The sequence below is a fragment of the Neomonachus schauinslandi genome, chromosome 14 (assembly GCF_002201575.2).
Source record: "Neomonachus schauinslandi chromosome 14, ASM220157v2, whole genome shotgun sequence".
NCBI lineage: Eukaryota > Metazoa > Chordata > Mammalia > Carnivora > Phocidae > Neomonachus > Neomonachus schauinslandi.
Window position 1 is genome coordinate 10,808,984 of NC_058416.1, and position 10,365 is coordinate 10,819,348.

At 34.3% G+C, this 10,365-nt stretch overlaps 1 non-coding gene across 1 annotated transcript; it reads left to right on the forward strand.

Annotated features, from left to right (window-relative positions):
• Positions 1–8,404: 8,404 nt before the first annotated feature.
• On the forward strand, positions 8,405–8,511 carry LOC123326655. The gene has a single exon (XR_006541230.1). It is a non-coding gene; the product is annotated as a U6 spliceosomal RNA (small nuclear RNA).
• Positions 8,512–10,365: the final 1,854 nt, after the last annotated feature.

The following is a 10,365-nucleotide window of genomic DNA, read 5'->3' on the forward strand; positions in this document are numbered from 1 at the left end:
AAGAAGAAGAAGAAGAAGAAGAAGAAGAAGAAGAAGAAGAAGAAGAAGAAGAAGAAGATGATGATAGTAGGAAGGGAAGAATGAAGGGGGAAAATCAGAGGGGGAGACGAACCATGAGAGACTACAGACTCTGAGAAACAAACTGAGGGTTCTAGAGGGGAGGGGTTGGGGGATGGGTTAGCCTGGTGATGGGTATTAAAGAGGGCACGTACTGCATGGAGCATTGGGTGCTATACGCAAACAATGAATCATGGAACACTGCATCAAAAACTAATGATGTAATATATGGTGATTAACATAATAAAAAAATTAATTATTTTTTTACAAAAAAGATGAGGCACAGGGGAACATATCTGAAGTCACAGTATGCAAGGACTCAGCTGTTTACTAAGGCAGAAAACTATATATCTCACTCACATCTGACATTTTAATTTTATTGCCTGCTCGGGCTTATTTGAAGTAGCTTCTTGGGGAGCTCAGCATCATTTGGACCACAGCCTAAGAAATTATGCAAAGTTTAAAAATCATGAAATTTGTGAATCACATGGGACTTGAAATTTAATTAACAGTATATATTACACTTTGGGAAAATAAAGATCCAAAGTTAGCAACTCAGCTGCCAAATTTGGGGCAGAACACTCTGTAAATCAAATGGTGCAATGACCAATTGGCTCAGGGCAAAATGACCACAACACTTGATGTTTCCTCCCAGACCATCCAGGCTGTGACTCTGTCTTGCCCATCCCTCCTACCCTACTCACCAGTCAAAGCTGTGTCTGGCAAGTCTGGCTCCCTCATGGATATTGGGCTTTAATGAACTTTTGGTTTTGGTTTTGCATCCACTGAGATTGCTGGGTGCTTTTTCATTCCCGTGGCAGGCAACGTTTTTCCCTTGGTCCTTGATCATCTCTCATATCATCCGACTTCCACCTCTCAAATTCACCTTTGCCCTTATTTACTGTGTGAATATTTAGGAAGTCTCCCTAGCTCTCTGAAGGCTGCTCAAAGGAACCAGAATGGAAAAGCAAAGTGCCAACATGCTCTAGGTCTGGGCAACCTCATATCACCACCTCTCTTGAGAATTATCTTCTGTGTAATTAAAATTAAAATTTATATTTTAACTTCCTAAAAAAAAAAGACATAAAGTTTAACATGGAGTGAGATATACAGATATCAAGCGTACAGTATGAAGAGCATTAATTTTTCTATCACCATAGAAAGCTCCTAAATGCCATTTCTACTAAAACCTCCATGGTGTTCCATGTATGGGTAATTGGTCCCTTGTCATTGCTGAATAGAATTCCATTACATAGGTATGCTGTAATTTGTTTCTCTGTTTTCCAGCTGATGGACATTTGATTGGCTTCCCGTTTGAACTTATTGTCAGCAAAGTTACTGTAACAATCCCATTACAAGGTTTTGTGTGGACATGTGTTTTTCTTGCCTTGAATAGATACCTAGAATGAAGAATTACTGGGTCATACGGTATGCATATGTTTAAATTTGTAAAAAACAAACAAACAACAACAACAACAAAAAAACCAAAAATCCTCCTAAATATGTTCTTTTTCCCCAAAGTCACTTTAGAGTTTTATAGAGCAGGTAGCAATGTGAGAGAATTCTAGGTGCTCAACGTTCTTTCCAAAACATCATAGTTACAGTCCATTTAATCTTAGCCATTGGAGAGACATACTCTGGTATTTCTTTGTGTTGTTGATAATGATTTCAAGCAACATTTGTGTGGGAGAGAAGGGTTTACTGATCATTTACCTCTCTTCTTTTTTAAAGTGTACAGGAATGTACCTATTTTTCATTGGATAGGACTTCTGTGTGTATTCTGGGTGTGAGAACTTTATGATACTCCAATTTTTCTCTCCAGTTTATGACTTACAAAGCATTTTTAATAATACTTTAGATGAGCAGAATTTTAATTTTGATGAAATCCGGTTTATCAGTATTTTTTCTTGCAATTAGTTTTGTTTGGGTTCCCTCTTAAGAACCTTTATCTCCCATTATTACAAGACTTCTCATGTGTATTTTCTCCAGCAGTTTTAGGTTTCAGATTTTACATATAAGTCTATGAGTCATCCTCATTTAATTATGACAAGAATTAAGGTTGAGGTTTATTTATTTCCATTCATATATCCAGTTGTGCCAAGATAGTTTTTGAAGTCTTTTATTTCTTAATGAATTGCAATAGTTTATTAATTATAAATTAATCAATCTATATTATATATAATTTATTTCCAAATATATGTATTTATATATTATATATTTCTATATATGTATATACAATCTATTTCTTGAGACTATATTTTGTTCCTTTGATCTATTTACTAATCCCTTCAAAAATATCACACCAAATTACTACTGACTCAGTTACTATAGATCAATAGTTAATCTTGAAATCCATATTTTAAGTTTTACAAGCTTATTCATCAAGATTTTTCTTGACTATCCTAGGTCCTTTGACTTTGGATTTCCATATAAATTTTACAATCAATTTATATACACACAGAAAAAGCTGCTGGGATTTTGACTGAGATAACTTTGAATTTGTAGAATCTTTTGGGGAAAATTGGATATCTTAATACCAAGTCTTCCTGCTAAACATTTTGTATATCCATTTATTTAATTGGATATTTAAAAAATTTTATCTTAGAATGATTTTTTTATTTTGCATAGAGTGATATTAAATTTTTAAATTAATTTTATTCCTAGACATTTGATATGTAGTAATGCTTGTATTCAATTAATATTGCAGCATAACCAATGACCACAAATTTAGCAGCTTAAGAAAACTCCATTATTATCTCCCTGTTCTATAAACCAGAAATGCAGTACAGTGTGACTATATCTTTTTTCCCTTTGGTGGCTTTCAGCTTTCTCTTTATATTTGGTTTTGTGAAATCTGAATATGACCTACCTAGGTGTGGTCTTCTTTGTGTTCATCCAGGAATTCTCTGAGCCTCAGTGGACGGAAGAGGAAAAGCCAGGAAAGTGTCATCTCACTCAGAATGTTTACCTCTTTCCAGTTTCATATCCCCTCTTTTTTGTCTGAATTTGGTTAATTTTAGCACTTTCAAACATTTACTTTTTCTATTTTGTCCAGAGTTTACAATTGCTATATTTAAGAGGTTTTGACCAAAAAATACTACCCAGCTATTATCATAACAGGAATTTCCAGCTTCCTTTTGATATTTAAGATGGTAGGGGTGAAAACAAATTACCTTGCAAAATATTTGAATTTCAAGGTTATCATCTTTTTTGTGTTAAATATCTATCTTGGAAAACAACAGATGAAAAATTAATGTTTTCTGTCAGACTGTGACTACGATAATTTGGTGATTTCCTGTGACATTCATTGTTTCTGATTGAATAGAGGGAAGTAAATCACCCACAAAATAGTCTGGAAAAAAGTGCATTCACTTATTTTCAAAGTTTATTTTTATTACATAACAGACTTTGTGTATAGGGCAGAAATATCAGTGGATATTGAGTTAGAAAAGCAGTTAAATTATTGGTTTGGATACAATTCACAAATGCATTTGAATTGAAATTATTTTTATAGTATTGATATTAATTAAATGATACTATTGTATGTTTTTATAATATATGTTGATATTATTCATGTTTTCAACAAAGAATAACATTACCTTTTACAGTCAATCTGAGGGGTGCCTGGGTGGCTCAGTCAGTTAAGTGTCTGCCTTCCGCTCAGGTCATGATCCCGGGGTCCTGGGGTCCTGGGATTGAGTCCTGGGTCAGTCTCCCTGCTCAGTGGGGCATCTGGTTCTCCCTCCTTGTGTTCTCTCTTGCACGCTCTGCTCCTTCTCTCAAATAAATGGATAAAAAAATCTTTAAAAAATTTTTAAAAATCTCCAAAAAAAGAGAAAAGTTTTCTTTCCCTAGATATTACTTTGCCTCTAATAGAGAGCAATCCATTTTTTTTTTAAAGGGGGTCAATTTTGTACTTACATTCAGAACATTACCAATGCTGTTGTCTCTAAACATTTTAAATCAATTTATAATATTCAGAATTTATTTTCATGTTTTCTCACCCTTATTAAACTTTTACTATGTGCCTACCATGTACCAGTCATATTAATATGGGCTTAAAATATATGAGTGGCTTTCACTTAGAAAATTTACACTCTGTCATGTAGAAAGAAATCATTTTAAATTTCACATCAGTTCATGATATAAAAGTGGCACCCCCAAAAATAATCTAAGGGGAAATTTTCAATAAAATATGCAAATATATCCACTTTTTTTTTTAAGATTTTATTTATCTATTTGACAGAGAGAGAGAGAGAGAAAGGGAACACAAGCAGGGGGAGTGGGAGAGGGAGAAGCAGGCTCCCTGCCGAGCAGAGACCCCGATGTGGGGCTCGATCCCAGGACCCTGGGATCATGGCCTGAGCCAAAGGCAGACGCTCAACGACTGAGCCACCCAGGCACCCTCAAATATATCTGCTTTAAAAAAAAAAAAACACAACTCTGAATGTTTGAGGAAGAGTTAAAAAATACTGGCAAAATAAAATTAGAAATGCATATAAAATATATTAAAAGTAGTAGAAACAAATTCAAAATTTTATTAGTTGATTTTATTTTTGAGTATTTTAAGTTTCTGATTTTATAATTACTTTGAAATTTTTTATGAGGAAGCACATTTTCTTGATGTCTTTAGTACCTAATGATTGACTTATTTAATTCCTTACCACTTTTACATTTTGGTTAACTGTGCATATAGATGGAGGCAGATGGTTTGGAGATGAAAGTATCAAATTAAGAACTAAAATCGGGTGTCTGGGTGGCTCAGTTGGTTAAGCAACTGCCTTCGGCTCAGCTCATGATCCTGGAGTCCCGGGATCGAGTCCCGCATCGGGCTCCCTGCTGGGGAGGAGCCTGCTTCTCCCTCTAACCCTCCCCGCTCTCATGTACTCTCTCTCTCTCTCTCATTCTCGCTCTCTCAAATAAATAAATAAATCTTTTAAAAAAAATTAAAATCATTTTACTAAAGTCAATTCTAGGGTATAGATTAGGTTTGCATATATCACACATAACATGCACTCACACCTATACACAAATACACGTATTTCCAAAAATGATTTTGCTCTCATGAAAAATGGCATGCTCCAAAATCAAATGCTAATCTTTCAGGAAAAGTATCATTGATTTTATTTTAATAATCAAATTTTAAAATGAGCTATCATTTTCCCAAAAACAGATTACAAAACATTTTTCTTAACTAAAATAACATTTGAAACAAAATGAAAATATATATTTTTAAAGATTTTATTTATTTATTCATGAGAGACACAGAGAGAGAGAGGCAGAGGCAGAGGGAGAAGCAGGCTCCCCGCAGAGCAGGGAGCCTGATGCGGGACTCGATCCCAGGACCCTGGGATCATGACCTGAGCCGAAGGCAGACACTCAACGACTGAGCCACCCAGGCACCCCAAAATGAAAATATTTTTAACATTTCCCCAGCACTGATAAATTATCAGAAAGATACTGATTTAAAATACTATTACTAAAATGATGTTAATAAAATGGTTGTTATTCAATACTGTATTTTACTCAACTTGGAAAAAAAATCTTACCATCTTTTTTATCCTCACCCTACAAATATTGGAATCTAAAAAAGCATAATAGTTACATTTCCTTTATTTTATTTTTCCTTGTATATTTACAGTTTGTAATGGCTTTAATGCCCCTTGGATAGGGTTTTTTTCCAGTAGGTGATAATGTGGTTATTTTTTTCTGCCAGGAAATAATCAACCCTAGGTCATCATTATTTAAATAAGTAGATGATTATATAGCTAAAGGGAAAAATAGGATATATGAGGAAAATTTTACTTTTTTAATGATTGAAGGATATTTTCTTCAACTAATACAAGATGCTTTTTATTTGTCACCTCTTTATTGAAAGTACATTAGCCTAAGTTCACTGCTGAGTATATACCTAATGGAAGGAATAAATCTTTGAACACCACTGAGAGTACAAATTTGGCTGTGGCCTGTGCAACATCTCAAGGTTAATGGATAGAAAAGTTATAAGTCAATACTAAACCTTCTATGTCCTTGAGTTATTAAAAAACATGGATTTTATAATAAAAACGGATTATATCTCTATTCTATTTACTGTTACAACTTTGTCAAAGTATTTCAAAATTTTGGTAATAAAATTATTTTTCCATTTAGATTAGATAATATAAATTTTGTAGTTGTTGGAGAATTGTTAATTATACAGAATCTAGTATATTTCCTTGAAATAAAAGCTAAATAGGTGCTATCTCCCCCTTTTGTTTCTATTAGACTAATGGTCTCAATGTCTCCAGTACTAATACTGATGCCTAGTGCACATAATTTAAAAATGATGCTTATAATATAGGCATTTTGTGATGGTAAGGACTTTATGTTTCTAGATATCCTGATTGCCTTCGACTATTTATTTATTTTTATTTTACTATATTATGTTAATCACCATACATTACATCATTAGTTTTTGATGTAGTGTTCCATGATTCATTGTTTGTGTGTAACACCCAGTGATCCATTCAGTACGTGCCATCCTTAATACCCATCACCAGGCTAACCCATCCCCCCCTTCCCTCTAGAACCCTCAGCTTGTTTCTCAGAGTCCATAGTCTCTCATGGTTTGTCTCCCCCTCCGATTTCCCCCCTTCGTTTTTCCCTTCCTGCTATCTTCTTCTTCTTCTTTTTTTTAACATATAATGTATTATTTGTTTGAGAGGTACAGATCTGTGATTCAACAGTCTTACATAATCACAGCTCTCACCATAGCACACACCCTCCCCAATGTCTATCACCCAGCCACCCCATCCCTCCCACCCCCCACCACTCCAGCAACCCTCAGATTGTTAGTCAATCAGAGAAAGGCATGTATCATATGATCTCACTGATATGGGGAATTCTTAATGCCTTTGACTTTTTAATAATTTTTTGTTGGTGGGGGAAATGAAAAACATAGATTGACTTTACATAATGATTTAAACATGATTACAAAGATTTATAAGCTGTTATGTACTAAATGTTTGTGTCTCCCTAAAATTCACATGTTGAAATTCCAACCCTTAGTGTGATGGTATTTGGAGATAGGGCCTTTGGGAAGTAATTAGGTCATGCATATGGAGTCCTCATGAAATGGATTAGTGCCCTTTTAAGAGGAAACACAAGAGAGCTCGCTTCTTTTCTCTGCTGTCTACCATCTAAAGATACAGCCAGAAGAGGCCATATACAAACAAGAAAGTGAGCGCTCATCAGACACCAAATCTGTGGAAATATTAGGAGGTGAAGCATTTGGAAGGTACTTAGGTCATGAGAGTGGAACCCTCATGAATGAGATTAGTGTCATTATACTAATGACCCCAAAGAGGTCCCTCATCCCCTCTACCATGTAAGGACACTGGGAGAGACCAACCATCTATGCACCAGAAAGCAAGCTCTTACAGGACATCAGATCTGATGGTGCCTTTATCTTGAACTTTCCAACCTTTAAAACTGTGAGAAATACATATTTGATACTTAAGCCACCCAGTCTATAGTATTTTTGTTACGGCAGCCAGAACTAAGACAGAAACACTACCAAAAATTAGTACCACAAGTATTCTTTAAGGAGAGATCCGTATTTGGGTTCCAAATTAAAGCATGCCTTGGACAGATCATGTGTACCAGTGCATTCAGAGAGGGAAGGTTTCCAATCACATTTTAGGATTTGGGGCTTCCTCCCTTGAAATATCATGGCACAAACTTGGCAGCCTCAGCAAACAGACTTGGTGTCCAAGTACAATACTCATGTGAATATCTTGAAAGAGATTTCTCATTTTTGCTTTTCAGCTATCATCTAACCACTGTCCCATAGATGCTAAAATTGGTCCATAATATTTAATTAAAAGGAGCTTTGAATCTTATGCTCTAGGGTAAAAATAGTTAAGCAAGTGACCCTGTGTTGAGCTGCAATGGGAAAGCTGAGGTAATGAGTTTCCCAATTAACCTTCTTCCACAAGAAAAACTATTTTCATTTCCGTATACTCTGACTTTCTTCATAAGGTTGTGCATAAAGAAAGGACTCTGATGTTACAAAAAAATGTTAAAAGCTACTGTTTTATAACATCGACTAAAAAAGTGTATGAAAGTACATAGACCAAACAACTTAATATGTACTGAAATAATCAAAAAGAATCACTGTATCCTCATATTTTAAGGTATGTCAATTGTTAATATACTATTTCAAAAGAAAATATTTTCAAATTTTTATTCCCAAATTGTAAAATTATTTAAGTTTAGTAGAAGTTTCTATCATGACCAAACACTATTATTATTTAATTGAGCCATCTACAATTGCCACTTGTATAGATTAAAAATGATAGAATGTTGAGTGCTTGCTTCAGCAACACATGTACTAAAATTGGAATGATACAGAGAAGATTATCAAGGCCCATAGGCAAGGATGACATGAAAATTCGTGAAGCGTTCCATAGTTGTTGTTGTTTTTTTTAAGATTTTATTTATTTATTTGACAGAGAGAGACACAGTGAGAGAGGGAACACAAGCAGGGGGAGTGGGAGAGGGAGAAGCAGGCTTCCTGCAGAGCAGAGAGCCCGATGTGGGGCTCGATCCCAGGACACTGGGATCATGACCTGAGCCGAAGGCAGACGCCCAACAACTGAGCCACCCAGGCGCCCCACTTGCAGAAGCTTCTTGACACAGACGCAGGTCCTGAGCATATGTGGATTTTATTTTGTATGTGGGTACATACATACTTTGGAGAATTAAAAGAAAGAGATAGAGTTATGTGAAAGCATATCAATTTCATAGAGATGCTGTGTATTCATCATCACCTTAATTTATGAACCTGTCAGCCACATCAATGAGGCAATTAGCTAGAGACATATCACAGACTCATCTCTGATCTAGAGGTCAGAGAAAATATTTTCTTCAAATTCTCTATCTTTAGGGGCTTCATGCACATTAAAACACCATGTCATTTTATCTCCTTTTTATGACATTGAGGCTCATCTCTATTAAGATTCTTTAATTGATTATTGTTTTTAATCCAATCATCAAGTGGTAGAAAATATAGGCATTGGAAAATTTATCCAAGGTCAACATTATAAACATGAAGAATTAATGGTAAAAATTCTTACGTTTTTAGTCTAAAAACGAACTTCCCAAAAGAAATTTTGCAAAATAAGAAAAGCACTCTTTGAACAAGATGGTATTTTTTACCCTAACTTTCCAAAATTTTAGTAATGCTAACTAAATCAAAAAACAAGAATATTTTAGGGAAGATCTGAAGCCTCCTTAAGGCACTATTGTATTTTTGTCTTTTTTTTTTTTTACAAGAAAACAAAAATCTTTTTCACAAAACAAAAACTGTTCATTTAAGTTGATCTAAATAAATTTAAGACAGATAATTCAGGGAAGTTATAGCTTTAGCTATAGTTTTAGCTTTCATTTGGATTACTGTATATAATTATGAAAAATCAAAGCCATTTGTATTATGTATTATATGTTGCAACATTTCTTTCTTTGCTATATTTCACATTATTCATTTCTCCTAGTTAGCTTTAAATATTAAGGCTTTATGACATTCTTATTATTCATTTTCTGGTCCTCTCCCTCCCCACCACAGTCCCATTCCATATATTCAAATATTGGAATGTAAGATTTCTCTTCAGGTTTACCAGTGATTTAACAATAAACAAACAAAACTTTTTAAGATGAATTTTTCAGTATGAAAACAATGGGAATAGTGAGCAAATAAAATAAATGTCCATTATATTTGGACTTTTTTGTAACTTGTGTATTATATTTATTTTCCCCCTTTGGTGTGGGATATTCTTATGAATAAGTGAACATATGAATAAATGAACATTGCCATATCTATAATAATTGTTAAAAACTACCACAGATACATTCAACAGAAATTTCATGCTACCCCTCCTTACAGTAGAAAATCTAACGGTGTTCATAAAACTTGCTCTTATATCTTGCTTTTGACTCTAATGGGAGTTTTCAGTAAAGACTTCAAGTCCAAATGATGCATGAGCCTAGTAGTTCCCCTTAATTGTGTTTGTAAATTCAATAGCTATTATAGAAAGAGACATTCTTGGCTGCACTTTACAAAAATTATTATACCTCCTAGACCATACTTTATTCATTCTTAACTTCTACGTGTTTTAAAACTGTCTTGTATTAAGAGTAACTCAGAAATGTATACTTGACTCTTACAGAGTTTGGAAGGCTTTTGTTCTGTCACATGTTCCTCTGATAGCTCAATACATTTTGTCTAAATCTAACAGAATGGTGTTGAGAGTCCACCATAAAAGAATGGGG